We start from the raw sequence: 15,550 nt of genomic DNA, 5'->3' as shown, positions 1-15,550 counted from the left end.
AAAAAATAAAAATAATAAGCTGTCAGAATAATTACTAAGAACATGCAAGGATTATACAAAGTAAACTGCAGCCTGCAAAAAAGAGAATTGCATGTTAGCTAATTGTTAATTTTAGCAATCGCTGTGGCTAATTACCACGGCTCACATTGACTATTAGCTTGATGCCCCAGCACCTGCTTTCTCCAATGAACAGATTTCTTCATCGCTAGCACAGGAGCAAAATGTGTAATTATTGGCCATCATTGGGGCGATTTTTCAGTGATTCTTTTGTGCCATGTGAATAAAGCATAATGACATATTTTATTAGAGGGCAAATAGCTGTTTGTTAATGGAAATGATTTGAAATCCAAAAAACTAGAAGCTAGGAGCATGTTTTCGGTATCAGCGTGAATTCAAATGTATTTTTCTTTTAACTCTTTATAAAAGGAGCATAGAAATCAAATCTAAACTGAGTATAATATATTTAATGATATGTACAAACACAGCATTGATTAATTACCTCAAATGCTTTCACTGGTACACCATTTATTTTGTTTCAGTCATGTGTTAAATTTTAGTATTTCATATTTAAATTCTTATTTCTTGGTCCGAGAGTCTTGGCGAAGCTGGCCTGCGTCACACCTCATTTCCTGCAGATCTCTCTTTTTATTGGTATACGTGGCACTTTCGGAGAGCGCTCTGAAAATCCAGGCTCATTGCTTTGAGAGCTGGGCACACCAGCGTTCACTGAAGAGACAGGCATGAATTAGGTTATCAACACCCAACTGTCAGTCACTGGGTGGATTGTACATTGTAAAGAAGGTGTCCTGAGGACAAGACTGGAACTCTTTCAGGCTTGGAAATGAACTTCTTTTCTCTTTCATGACAAAATTGATAGATCTACTACAGAAACCTATCAAAGAATCAAAGTAATGTCCATCTTCATCTAAGGGATAGAAATGATCATATATGCGTGTGTGTGTGTGTTTATCTACTGGAAAACAGTACTTCCATTGGCAATGATGCAACATAGCAAATAGGGTCTTTTCTTTCAACTTTGTCCCTGACAAGGTTCTCAAACCTCTGTCTATAGCCTCCATTTTCTTCTCCCATCCCCGCCCCACCCCCGCCCAGTCTTTGTATTCTTATAATGGGATAATAGTTCTAAATATGGTGCTGTGGAGTTGGGAGTGTAAAATTCTCTGGAACTCTCAAATGCAAAAAAATCCATTTAAGAATGGATTAATGAAGAATTAATACTAACATGATCAACATATCCCTGTTGTTTTGATCCAGCTCAGGGGTAAAAAGCTGGTTTGGGTAAGACTGTTTAATTCCACCACATATTTATACCTTATTTGTGTGTCTAACTCTGAACACTCTGTGCTGGAGTCTTTCTAAACCATGACACAAGAAAAGGCGCCTCTTGTTCTCCACAGCAAAGATTAAAGGGCTGTGCTTGAGATGTGTGTTTGCTGAGCTTTCGTCACTCCATTCCACTCAGGTTGGGTTATGAAAGTTGTGTATTTTCAAAGGTCACTGGAAGGCAAGCCCCTTCTGTCTTCTGAGTGTGGAGAACTGGCTCCTAATTGCCAGGCTTATTGTTTTATTACCACTGTTTACAAACAGGGAGAAACTCCTTTTCTTCCCACAAGCCTCCCCAGTAGTTTAAGATGTAGATAAGTTCAGTATTCAGGTTCACTGTTTGACCCATTAAACTGGTATTGAGGTATAATTTGTGTGTTTTCCCAGTACCGTTGCACATAGAATGGGGTTCATTTCCACACGTTTGAATAAATTTATCCAGCTCAGTGAACCTGTTGTGAAGCTCAGCAAAACTCAGTAGGTGGCTTTAAAGTCCTGTAATTAGCCCATTACAGAAAATCTGTACTTTGGATTTTTGCATGTTGGTTAATAAGCATAACATGTTTCATATATAAATAACATTACATTAAATGATGCAATATAAAGGAATTAAAGGCCAATGGAGTTAAACAAAATACTTGAAAGAGACCTCAAATTAGCATGTTTAATTCCAACTCACTGAACAGGAAAAGCCTCTGGCTCTTACTGTACCAGTTCCCCAAGAGCTCAGGATATTGCGGGCAGTGCGCAAGGGGCCGGGCTCTCCATTTGCACGTCCTACCTGTCATCTGTCGACTTTGTGAAGCTTGGGATGGGTTTACATTTACCTCATTTCCTTTCGTTTCTGATCATGGACCAGGAGACGAGTTGAAGGGGTAGAAGAAAAAAAGAAAAGAAAAAAATGACTTCAGCCCAGCTGTGACTTCCTGGGATGGGATTTGTGTGAGCATTTCCTCCATGATAAATGCGGGGTGCTGGGGGGAGAGGGCCGGCTGGCTCTTTCTTCCTCTCTGCTTGCTTTTCTCTCTCTCTCTCTCTCTCTCTCTCTCTCTCTCTCTCTCTCGCATCTGTTTGACAACACTTCAGAATGAAGTGTTGTGCAAATGTCACGTAGACGGAATTTACCTTTAGAGTTTCAATCATTTTATCAGAAATTTTACTGCTAAACAAGCCTGTGTAATATTGCCTCACTCTGGCCTATTTGAAAAAGTTTTCCACCTTACTATGGAATGAAGTTCTATTTCCATTTAAATACCAAATGTAGCATAACGGTACAGTAAACCTGCTCCTATGAATCAAGAACCAGTACAACACGAAGATGAAGTCGCTCTACAGTTACGTAAAGATTATAACCGAAAAGAGTTGAACTACCATTCAGTGGAGAATGTAAGCTTCATGAAGCCAAGAACCCTGACGGTCTTATTCGCGTTTATATTCCCCTGCCCCAGCACAGTTCATCCATTCATTTATTCATCCACTGTTTATCAAGCATCTTCTGCATACCAGGCACTGCAACAGGTTTTGGAGATGGTAAATAAAAGAAACTCTGAAGAAAGAAACTGGCTAATTGGCCAAAAATCAACCCTGCAAAATGAATGCATCAAATGGTCGATTGCTGAATCACTAATTTGTCAGATTTACCAAATGTAACTATCTATCAAAAACAAGTTTAACTATACAATTTACAATTTTTATAGGATGGTCTTAGTTTTTATTTGCTTTTTATAGCAGCATTTTGAAGAACTATAATTTGTCAAAAGCTGTGGATAGGGCTTCCCTGGTGGTGCAGTGGTTGAGAGTCTGCCTGCCAATGCAGGGGATACAGGTTCGTGCCCCGGTCCGGGAGGATCCCACTTGCCGCGGAGCGGCTGGGCCCGTGAGCCATGGCCGCTGAGCCTGCGCGTCCGGAGCCTGTGCTCCGCAACGGGAGAGGCCACAACAGTGAGAGGCCCGCGTACCACAAAAAAAAAAAAAAAGCTATGGATAGTTTACTCTTCTTATGGATAAATTTTATATTCATGAAATATTTCATATGTTACCCAAAATTTTAGTTATTTTTCTTAGAAATATTCAGTCTGAAACAGATTTCTGTTTTTAAGTTATTTACAGTTGTGTCAACTCTTTAGCACTTAAAGGATTATTTTTGCCATTTTTCTAAGAGGAATAATGGCCTCAGTATATGATGTTGTTGCTTCATTATTTCCTATTATTATATTTCCTTATAATAATTATTACATTTTCTTCATTTTTAATTTTACCTATCTTTAGCATTTTTCGAATTTTTAACTAATCTTTTATTATTATTATCATTATTTTGTGGTACGCGGGCCTCTCACTGTTGTGGCCTCTCCCACTGCGGAGCACAGGCTCCAGACGCGCAGGCTCAGCGGCCATGGCTCACGGGCCCAGCCGCTCCGCGGCATGTGGGATCCTCCCGGACCGAGGCACGAACCCGTGTCCCCTGCATCGGCAGGCAGACTCTCAACCACTGCGCCACCAGGGTAGCCCTTTAACTAATCTTTTAGATTCTTTTTTGTAAATTTTAGTTTTATGGTAACATGTAAGTCAAATTTAAACTTTTGTCATTCATTTAATCATGCCAACCCCTCATGAGCCTCCTTACTTCCTTTATGTATCATTGAACACATTTGCCCTTTTATTTCAAATTTTTTGGTGCACTCCAATCATGTAAAAGTACCTCAATTTCTCCTTGCTAGAAAATAAAAATTGAATCTTTGGCTACTTCTAATTTCTGTAATTGTCTAATATTTTCAAATTATAACCATGATCAATTAATATTCTTTTTACAATTGCTTGGTGGCATGGTGGACTTAACTTTTGTTTCTGGCAATTAAATTTTTAAATTACAGCATTATACATGGAATGAGATTGTTTCAACTGACTTAGTTTCCCCATCTTTCTGAATGCCACTTAGGATTTCTCTTTAAGCATTTTTACATTCTTTCACCAATGCCTCAAACGGCATATCAGCCTTGATTTTATATGACTAGCAGTTAGTGTCTAAAATCCCTGTGTTTCATGTTAATTTAGTTACTCTGTATCCCTCTTTAGCAATTTCATACTTAAGGGAATGAATGTCAGAATTAGGGTACTAATCTTTAAGTTTTAGTTATTGGTTACTAAATACCCTTTCCTGAATATTTAATATATACTCTAAAAGGCTAAACCATTCTATGATCCTTAGCTGTTAACAATCAAACTTTCCTTAAAATGCTTTATGAAGACAAAATTAAAACCAATGAACTAAACCTTCATAGAAATCATCAAAAGCTGTTAAAAGATTCTCTTTAATACAATTTGCTGTATAATTTATAACAGAAAAATAATCCACTCTGTTAAACTGGTACATTGCTAAATGCAGCTGTCACTCTGCAAACTGGACTTCAGCAAATTATTTTTGCTGAAATCCAGTGACTCAGAGCTAAAAATATTAAAAAATAAAAATAAAATAACATGGCCCCTGCCCTCATGGAGCTTACAAATGAGAGAGACAGGCATGAATCAAGGAATCCTATTTCCCAGGTTAATGATAACATGAGGGCATATCCTGGGGGAACTGGCCTCATTACGGAGGCCAGGTTTGGAAGGAGAAAATTAACTAGGAGAAGCTGGGGGATATCGGCCTTCCCGGAAGAGAGAAAAGCATGTGCAGGGCCCAGGCCTACCACGTGGATACATAAGAGGCCCCTACAACTGTCAAATGAATGAAAGATCTGTTGTTCAAGACTTCAGATTCGCTGAGCTCTCCCCCAGAAAGTGATCCTCCTTGAAGCTTAGGGGTCCCTTGACCTGCCTCCTGCAGAGTGCCTGGGAGGCCTGCCCAGCTAAGACCAGCAGGGGCACAGGTACTCCCTCTCACCCACACGGCAACAGCTTCTCTGCCCCTCACCCCACCCTCCATCCTGTCTCAAAGTTTTCCTAGAACAAGTTTTCCTTGTTGAAGGAGAACAGGAAACTTTTTGGCAGTAGCTGAAGGCCTTGTCAGCCGTCACCAGCTCTCCAAAGACAGCATTCCTGGAGAATGTTATTAATAAGCTTCATCCTAAATAACCCCACAGAACGTCAGCTCTCAGAGCACTTGCCTACATTTCAGACTTGTTTTCTTAGCATTTACTTCTCTGATGAGGAACACGAGACTCTCTTTGGATGTGTTATAAAATTAAGAGCCCAGGAACTTACCCTAAACCCACAGAATCAGAATTTTAGGGGAAAGGATCTGGGCCTATTCATTTCAACAACCCCCCGAGGTAATTTTACATCCTAAATTTGAGAACCACTAGTATAAATGCTGAATAAATAAAACTTGAAGAAAATATTGTGGTAGGGTTTATCAGATGGGTTTTTACCTTTTTCTTTGAGTAAATGTTTGGTTTTTCTCTCACCTTCGTGTTGGAAAATTTGTATTGGATGAAGGGCGTTGCTGTTCTTTCTCTCCTAACACCAAGCAGAAGGTTTCTCCAGGAGCTCTGTTCTGGCTCCATGTATCAGCATGGATTCGCCTTGCACACACTGGCGCTTGGGGTATCTGGACCTTGGTGTATCCCATGCTGACAGCCACAGCTCCCAGGTGGGCTAGGGGATCACCTCTTTCACACCTAAGCCCACCTCCCTGGTATAAACCCATTTCCATGCTCAGCTGTGTGACAGCACCTTCCCTACAAGTGAAGAGAAACGTTTGTGTCTTTACTCAGCCTCCTTTCATTTCCTAACTGCGCCCCAAACCACCCATACCGTATAGAATTAGGTAGAAATGGGCTTTTCAGTAAATTATTTTCAGTTGGAGGTGGGTGTTTTTGCTGGACACACAGAGCACCATTGTCTAGAGATCCTAGAGTTTGGTTTGCTCTGGGTAAGCAGTTCCCACAAAAGTGTACAAATATCCCCCGAGTTCAACTGTTCCAGTGGAAAGTTCACTGAGGAGAGGGGTAAAGAAAACTGTGAAGCTGGAGAAAATGAAGAAGGACTAAGACCTCAGACTATGGATGTAAACAGACCTGAGCCCTGATTCTGCTTTCCCAGAATCGTAGTATAACTGGGAAAGGCATCCCACCGCTCAGCACAATTCCCTCCTAGTGATGTGCAGGTAATAATAGCTTCTCCCTCACATCTGGCTGTGAGGCTCAAATGAGGCAACATTTATAAAGTCCTCAGTACATCTCCTGGCATACAACCCTCAAAACATGTCAGCTTTCATAATTTTTAAAAATACACTATTTCTGCTTGATAACCTGAACAGCAAATAGGCATCCAGGAAAGAGGCCAGGGTTGATTAGAGTTTATCTTTAACCAGACAAGGGGACAAGGTGAGAAATCCCATGATGTCACCCATATTGCACACAACTTTTTTGCCATAGGAGGAGGGGGACTGTTGGAATCTGGTCATTTCTCAGGGAATGAGGCACAACAGCAGCACAATGGGCTTTCTGTGTGTGTACCTGAAAGGTTTTGGACTCTATGCTTGGAACTCTTTGCCATCGTAATGATGGATCAATGACCAGAATCCTCTTGGTAAAATGTATTCACTCGAGATATTTATTGAATACTCACAATGCGTAAGGCACTAGAATTGGTTCAGACTGGATCCTACTCCCAAGAGGCCTACAGTTAAGCAGGGGTGATGAAATGTATATAAACAACTGAGAGGCAGAGAGACAAATTGCTTTCATAGTTCAGAAGAGGGAGAGATTCCTTCTCAGTAGGACAGCAGAGAAAGCTTCATGGAGGGGAGAGCATTCGACCTAGGCCTTGAACGAGGAAAAGGAATTGGACAACCAGATTTGGGAATGAGGAGATCCCCAAAGAGAAGCCCCACCCCCAGTAAAAGCGGGATGTAGGAGAAGAGATATGGAAAACGGGGCGTCATCTAGTTTGAATGAACTACAATGAGGCCCTCTTCGTTGAAGTTTCCCAAGGAAACTAGGAGTTTACTTGGGAGTTTCCTTGGGAAACAGGAAAAGAAAGTTTCTTTCTTAACATAGACACTTAAAACAGGAAGCATCCCCTAAATAGATATTCTACTCAATTTTTGAAAGAGAAAGGTTATTTCTTGGTAAATATTCCAGCTGAAAATATTGTCATTAGATTCTTATGGCAATGATATAAAACCTCCAATGATGCAGAGACTAACAGTTCAACATACAACAGATTTTCACTATTTGTGCCATCCTTTTTTTTTTCTTTCTTTTCTAAATTAACTGTAAAGCCCCCTGTTTACCTCTCAGGATGTGGTGAAGATTTGTTAGTTGATCACAATGACAGGAAATAGCTTATGAAAAGAATTATCCAGCAGTGCGCTCAGTGGTCCCCCACATCTGTCTTTTGCTTCAACAGTGTTTGGACAGAACAGACCTAGGTATGCCCCTTGCTCCAGACTCTGACCACCCTCCAACCTTGTTTCCAGTTGCAACCTTCGGAATCAGCCATCAGCTATCCTAGGCCACCGGGACCAGCCAACACTGTTTTTTTGAGCTTAGCTCCTTATTACTGATCAACCATAAGCTCCCAGATCATCAGAATTATTCCACCGATGTGGAGGCCGAAGTCAACCACCCGGTTAACATGCATCTGTGGGGCCTCCCACACCTACCTCTCTCTGGGCATCTATTTACACCTCGACGATGTGGCTCTGGAGGGCGTGGGCCATTGTTTCCCCGAACTGGCCAAGGAGAAGCGCAAGGGCGCCAAGCGTCTCTTGAAAATGCAAAACCAGGGCTGCGGAGGTTCGGAAGCCACCTCAAGATGAGTGAGGTGAAACCCAGGACGCTGTGGAAGCTGGCATTCTCAGGGAGAAGAACCTGAACCCATCTCTTTTGGATCTGCACGCCCTGGGTTCTGTCCACGCAGAGCCCCAACTCTATGACTTCCTGGAGAGCCACTTCCTAGAAGAGCAGGTGAAACTCATCAAGAAGATGGGTGACCACGTGATCAACCTGCGCAGGCTGGCTGGTCCGCAGGCGGGGCTGGGCGTGTATCTCTTCGAAAGGCTCACCCTCAAGCACGACTAGGAGCCTCCGAAGCCCAGCCGCCTTTAAGGAGCCCCTCTGGTGTCAGGGCTTCTGCCTGAAGCCCCTCTCTGCAGCCACCAGGCAGCTTTTTAACCACCCTGGAGCCCTCTCCCAAGTCTTGGAGCAAATGGAAACAATTAAGCTTTTTGCAGAAAAAAAAGAAAAAGTATCCAGGTGATCACCATGACCAGAGCATTTTTAATAACAGTTAATATGAAAACGCAGTTGACATTCTCTCTCTGTTCTAACATACCAATATCTTTACTTATACAGTTACTTATACAACACTTGCCTGTACCACACAAAGATAGGAATGAACTCTTACCCTTAGTCCACCACATTCTCCTTCTTTGGAAAGTCTCAGGAGGAACATTTCAGGAAGGAATAATTAGAAAAATGTTATAACTCACATTCTTGGGTTTACTATGAATCATTTCAAATGGTAAAACTCTTAATTGTGACTTCTTATTTGTTCCATCGGTTAAAAAAAAATCATGAGGAGCTAAAATAGGACAGAAATCATGTACAATTCTTTCTGGGCAGTGGCTATGCAGTTTGTTAAAGTTCTTAGGCATGAGCATTGGGCAAAGGCAGTAATACAATGACCCAGCACCCTCCCTGGGGCTTGTTGTGAGGGAGTGTAGCAAACAAGCCTTGTTTGTAGAGTGACAGAGGACTGCTATCTGCTTGCTATGCGAGAACATCATTTACCCAGATTAGACTAACAGTAACGAATTGGGGCTGTTTCCAACTCTGCAGTGTCACAGGCTGGATTTAACAGATGAGCTGTGTCATTTGCTAATGAGTTGCCTTCGTTAGAGCGTTTGGCAGAGGAATTTTGGGTGTCACTCGATGGTCTGAATAAAAAGTTGCATGTGCTTAGGTCTTAGGTAAAAAAGTAATTAGGATAGACTGTTCTTTCATTTCGCTAAAAAATAATCCCAAAACATAATTTTAAAGACTAAAAGAAGTTCTTGAGGTAGAAAAGTTGCCTAGGAAAAAATAAAATGCTTGAAACAAGATATTATGTAGAATACGTATAATTAGAATATGCCAGTAAAATGTGTGGACGGTAATGAGAAGAAAGGACTTAAAAGTGCAGGAAGAGAACATGTAAGAGACCTGCTAAAGTAGTTACCTCTGGTCAGAGAACTTTGCATGGTGGTCAGTGGGTGAAAGGAAATTTCCTCCTTGACTGTTTGAATAGTTAGCCTTTAAATGACTATATATTACCTTAACATTTTTTTTAAAATAACTTTTGACGTGTTAGTCAAGCGTTCTTAGTATCTGTAGTGTTTGCTTTATCATTATTATTCACTCTGAGCTTACCACAAATCAATTTTTTCACGTTGTTGGATTACAAGTAAGCAAAAAAATAAATACATAAAACCCCATGAGAAAGCAGTTGGGGTGGGGAGGGCTGAGGGAGATTAAAACAAAGCACTTCATTGCTCTGACTTTTACTCATTCCTTTCTTATATTCTACATTCTATACCTCATAGAATCTCTCTGCAGACTTCATAATTTCAGTTTTACCCAACTCATCCACCTTATAATTATGAATATATGGACATAATTAACTGAATCACTTTGAGAGAAGAAAAAAAAAATACCCTAGTTAAGGCTAATTGGATGAATCATGAATGCCTGGAAGAATGCATTTCAATAAGGTGAAAAACTTTGGATAAAAATTTAATGAAGTTTCCAATTGCATTTGACCACAGAGAACATTGATAAACATTAATTCCATGCAGATTATTAAATTGTATTGATTTAGAAACTCAAAGTCGCAACACCGCCATTGCCTCCAGAGGAGACCTGACTGCACTTATATGTCACATTCATAAAAAACATGATGCACTAATTGGGAGTCTCCCGCCATCTGCACACTGCTTCCAGGCGCACATGAAATGATCAATGGGAAAGCAGGGTCAGTCCAGGCAGACTGTGAGTGAAATTAAAATAATAAAATGTCTAAACATTTAACTGCAAATAGGAAATCTTTATACCCACCCACACCCTATTCTGTAGCATAAAGCTAAGGCACATTATTCATATACCTCAAGTAATTTGCAGGCTCCATACAAAATCTCATTTAAAATAAGAAATTGCTATTTCTGCACATTTATTCTACCAAATGCCAGCTAATTGCTGCAATGGCCATTATAAAGAATAATTTTCGCTTAGTGAAAAAAAAAAAAGGAATGAAGAGAACATTTTCTGGTTTTGTTCCACTGCGAAGGCTCTATTCAGTGAATACTGAATGCACAGCGTTTCACTGCTACATTTATTATGCTGAGAGGTCAAGTATTACACAGCATCTTGTATTACGCTTTGCATGCTAAGTATTTCACTTCACAAATTGACCCTCCCGTGTACTTACTACATAATGCTTTAAAAACCCAGCTAAAACGCAGGACAATTAGCAATACTTTCACTCCCGGTTAACAATGGGAACACCAATGTAGGTGATTGCATTTACAGTGTAGCTTTCTTCACAAAACATTTTTGACACATTAAGGTACTTTGGAATTGTGCAGTACCAGTCCTCTCTTGTGAATGGCTTTCCAGCATTTGCAGAGAGAAACAGTTACTGTATGTTAGCGCTTAATTGAAAAGAATTCAGCCACGGCCTATGAAGCACCAATTAGGGTGATATTATATCATAAAAAGCTGTAATATCCATTTTCAGACTTGTGCATCAGCCAATACAAAGTAGGACACAATTTAAAAGGTATACAGTTTAAACTCTTGAAACTGTTAAATTTAATTAGGAGCTCAGTATGGGAGGAAAAAAGTGGGGGCATGGTACAGAGAAAAGGAAGTTTGATGCAGAGCTGGAGGACCCAAACACGCTAGACACACAGGAGGACCACAGAAGATGGTCTTTCCTATTTAAAACACCTTTCGTTTGTAAGTAGAAGGTCTTTGCTTTGCCCCAGCGACCAGTTTCTGAGGTCCGATGAATATTCATGCTGGTCATCAGGAAGTGCTGCTTTCCAGTAATTCTGGTGTCTGCGGATGCCTGTGAGGGAGAGAGGCAAAACCTGCTCTGGGCCAGGGAAGTGAGAATGCGGTATTGAAGGTCTCTTGCCCGCACAGATCAAACACAATTAAAAGGGAGTTAACTGCATTGCTTTTCACGAAGAAAGTCACAGATCATTGTGAAATAAAACGGACATGGCCAGATTGGTATAAGTGTCTTGGCAGGCTTGGCTCCAAATGTAATGTTTAAATACAGGAACCTGCATGAAATCCCACTTTGAGGTGACAGCCGGCAGGTAATTATCAGTAAAACAACATTATCAAAGTTCTCGTGTATAGCATGTTTGACTGACTGGAGTGCTTCTCCTTACAAATCCCACTAATATCCATTTCAATCTGCTTTAATATGTTCACAAGCTGGGGCTTATTCGGAATTCCTCTGGGTAAATGAGGACAGCACACTGAATTTGCATACTATACATATTTCTTTCATTTATAGAGGGTTTCCAGAGTAATTTTTAAAGGAAACTGCTAACATCCAGAATCCAAAAAATTCCTCCCCTGTAACTAGAATGAAAATAGAAAGCAGCTCATTTATCTATTTATTCTATTTGAAGCTATACAACAGGTCTATGAAAATGGTCTTATTATGTCTGAAAAAGAAAAAAGTTATTTTAATAATTTATCAGTGATAATGCAATTTTCTAAGGTTTCAAGGTGTTGAAATGAAAAGTTCTATTTATTATTTTTTTAAGTTTGTGTTTGAAAAATGCAGGTGAAAAAGTCCTCATCTCTGATTTGAGAAGGTCTCTCTTCAATCCACGAAGTTACTCCAGGCCTTTTTAAAGTTCCACCTCTTTCCCGTCCAACAAATAAGCAGACCTGAAGTGACATTGTATTGATGAGATAAGTTTGGGATGATCTAAAACCAGATATTCCATGTTCCCTTCTTTCTCAACCAACTCTTCATGACCTTTAAAAAATCAGCAAACAGAAAAGAGGTGTCTCATTAGAAATCCAAGGATGCCTCCCCCTCCCAAACCCAACTGTCAGTCCCAGATAATACAGAAGACACAGTATTGGATATTGGAGCGATATCTGATACCTTGGTTTCTAATGCTTTGAATTAAATTAAGACATTAATAAAATAGTGATAGGTATTGTGGAAGCCTGAAGTAAGGTGACATTAAATTGTACAAGCTAGTTATGTTTTATTGGTTGTACATGTAACAAGAGACATATCTTTATTAGAAGATACTGCCTTTGAAAGCTGGGTCAGTCAGCAGATTCTAAGGTAGTACTAGTATGAAGATGTTTTCTCTTTTAATGAAAATGGAACCAAAATGATGAATGTGATTAACATAAGAGGAATTTTAAGGGATATGATAATGCTCAAGCAATTGCATAGCAATTATACACTGAACAATCTAGATTCTAGACCTTTCTATCCAACCCATCTTCTGTGTTAGATTCCCCCTTCCTAAGTGAACAAGATGGGGAGGTTCAGTTTGTATGTTTTACTGACAATTCAGTAGTTTGTTGTATTAAGATTCTTCTGAGATGACAAGAGATTTTACAAATGTTTTCCTAAGTTCATTTCTGACTAATGGTATTTCTAAAATTCTCACCCTCTAAGGGGGCTGAAAGAACGAATCATCCCATGTGGTCTGGAACTGATTTGATGATGAAAATTGCTGCTGAGGTATTGAAGATCTATTTTTATTTTTTTCTTCAGGAAGAGAAATGTGTCTTCCTCCACTAATCAGTTCTATCAAATAGATACCAAATGGTTTAGGCATCTGTACCTCACTTTTCCTTTCATTGGAGTGTTTTATCTTCTTTGTACCCAGAGTTCACTCCGCCCTACTGCTCAAGAAATAATCAAATTTTCATTCACTATAAATACCCGTCAATACTATAGAAGTAGTAGAAGAAGTAGAACGATACCAGTTAACTTGGAGACAATTTCCTGAGGCATTTCCCAGTGAAAGGGGTATATAATATGATCTATTTTTCAAAAAACATGGCCCCCAAAACCCATTCATGGGAATTTATATATATTATTGTGTACCTATATATGCTTACACAGGATTATATGAACATAGATTAAAAATATGCAAAGATAGAAGCTAGTTTGATAACAAGGATTGTGGTACAGGTGGGGGTAGAAGGAAAAGAGATGGAGGGAGGAAGTTTGCAAAAGGAGACTCAAGGAAGCTGCTGAACCTGGCTGCAGCCTAGAAATTTTGATAATAATACAGGAGTCTTGCTGTAGCTACTAAGTGACTCCTTTTCTTTAATTGCAGACTTTGTGACCTCTGCAAACCATTTTCAGCCTCTTGTCAACCATACTGGAAACAGAGATATCTTAAAACAATTATTTTTTAAAATTGTTAAAAAACTATTTTCAAAAATTTGAAGCTTCCATTCTTAAGTGCAGATATTTAGGTGTCTCTCAAGGTTGCCCAACATTTCAAAGCAGTGGAGATGCCAGAAAAGGAACTCATAGATGTCTGATTTCCATCACTTAGCCCTTACTATTGCCTAAACTTCCACAGCCAAAGTGGTGAGATGGAGGGAACACATGACTGAGACTAGTGTCAGCTTCTCAGTGCACAGCTTAGTGACCTGAGGCCACTTTCTCTCCCTACAGCCTGGTGTTCTCATGTATTCTCTAATATATGACCTCAGAGAAGCATATTCTTGTACTTAATAGCACTTCTAAAAATCTGTAGTTATATTCTTATGTGTTTGATTGTTTGTTTAATTGACTGTGTCCTCCACTAAAACATAATCTCTATACAGATAGAACAATATATATTACCCCAATACCTAGCATAGTAGCTGACACATTTCATAAAAATTTACTCATTTAATTGATGAGTGAATACATAAAATGAGGAAAGTGATCTCAAGGTATCCCCCTGACTTTTATAGCATGTGATCCTCTAAACGCAAGAGACTTCGATTTTTAAAATTAGGCCATAACTCTGTCATTCTGTCCAAACATCACCTAGTAGATTAAGTGCCTAGGTGAGCTTGGCTCTGTTCTGCATAGTTGCTCTGAAAAAAAAGAAAAAATTAGACCCATTCACCATAGCCCCAATCTCTGTCGGGGTCTGCAAGATGCCATTTTATCCACAGCTTTGCATCTTAGCAGAACTACAATTCATACAAGATAGATATTTGTTGTGTGTCCTAAAAAATCTTCAACCTCCCTTGCTATTTTGTTTCTGGATCTTAAAATTCTAACAGTAATCAAAGAATTACTAAAAGGACGGAATTCATAGAAGGAAGAGGACTTAGAATTGTCTAGTTTGGTGATTTTCAAACTACATTTTAGCAGTGGGACCCTATTTTTCAAAAAGAAATTGTCTACAGAAACTCACTATATCTATGTGTTAATTTATATCTAGGTAAACAGATATAAATTTTGGAATGAAGGAAGAGAGAGAGAGAGAGAGAAAGAAAGAGAGAGAGAGAAAGGAAGGAAGGAAAAGAGGAAGGAAGGGAACAAAATGCTCTGTCCAGGTTGAAGTGAGGAAGGGAACTGCAGAGCCCTCACCTCCAGCTTGGCCTCCACCTTCACGTTTGGGCTCCTCCTCCACGACCCTCTCTGCCCTCTCCACCTGCCCTGCTGGTCCATAGTGACCCTTAGGTACCATTAAGACCAGACATTACAAATAGTTTGAAAGTCACCAGTTTGAACGAACATCTCCTTTTAACAAATAAGGAAACTAAGACTTGATGACCAAGTCACATTCCTCTTTAGTGTTCCAAATCCTTCCTTCTAAAAGTAAACCCATTTTTTTGTTTCTTTTCTTTTTTTTTGTGCTAGGCGGGCCTCTCACTGTTGTGGCCTCTCCCGTTGTGGAGCACAGGCTCCGGACGCGCAGGCTCAGCGGCCATGGCTCACGGGCCCAGCCGCTCCGCGGCACGTGGGATCCTCCCGGACCGGGGCCCGAACGCGTGTTCCCTGCATCAGCAGGCGGACTCCCAACCACTGCGCCACCAGGGAAGCCCATTTTTTTGTTTCTTGTTAGTAGATTCCTCTGTATGGTTTTCTCCAAGATAATTTTATATGACTCCAGATCATCATTGCTCAGCATATTCTTCCTTTACTTAAACCACCATAATTTAATTTTACTCATATAATTTTTGTTTCAATGAAACAATTTTTGAAAATACAAAAACCT

At 40.0% G+C, this 15,550-nt stretch overlaps 1 pseudogene; it reads left to right on the top strand.

Moving 5' to 3' along the window:
- Positions 1–2,634: 2,634 nt before the first annotated feature.
- LOC131752817 (ferritin light chain pseudogene) lies at positions 2,635–8,436 on the top strand (annotated as a pseudogene).
- The last annotated feature ends 7,114 nt before the right edge of the window (positions 8,437–15,550 follow it).

Source organism: Kogia breviceps, chromosome 3 (assembly GCF_026419965.1).
Source record: "Kogia breviceps isolate mKogBre1 chromosome 3, mKogBre1 haplotype 1, whole genome shotgun sequence".
In the NCBI taxonomy this organism is placed as follows: domain Eukaryota; kingdom Metazoa; phylum Chordata; class Mammalia; order Artiodactyla; family Physeteridae; genus Kogia; species Kogia breviceps.
This window is presented reverse-complemented; position numbering and strand designations above follow the sequence as displayed.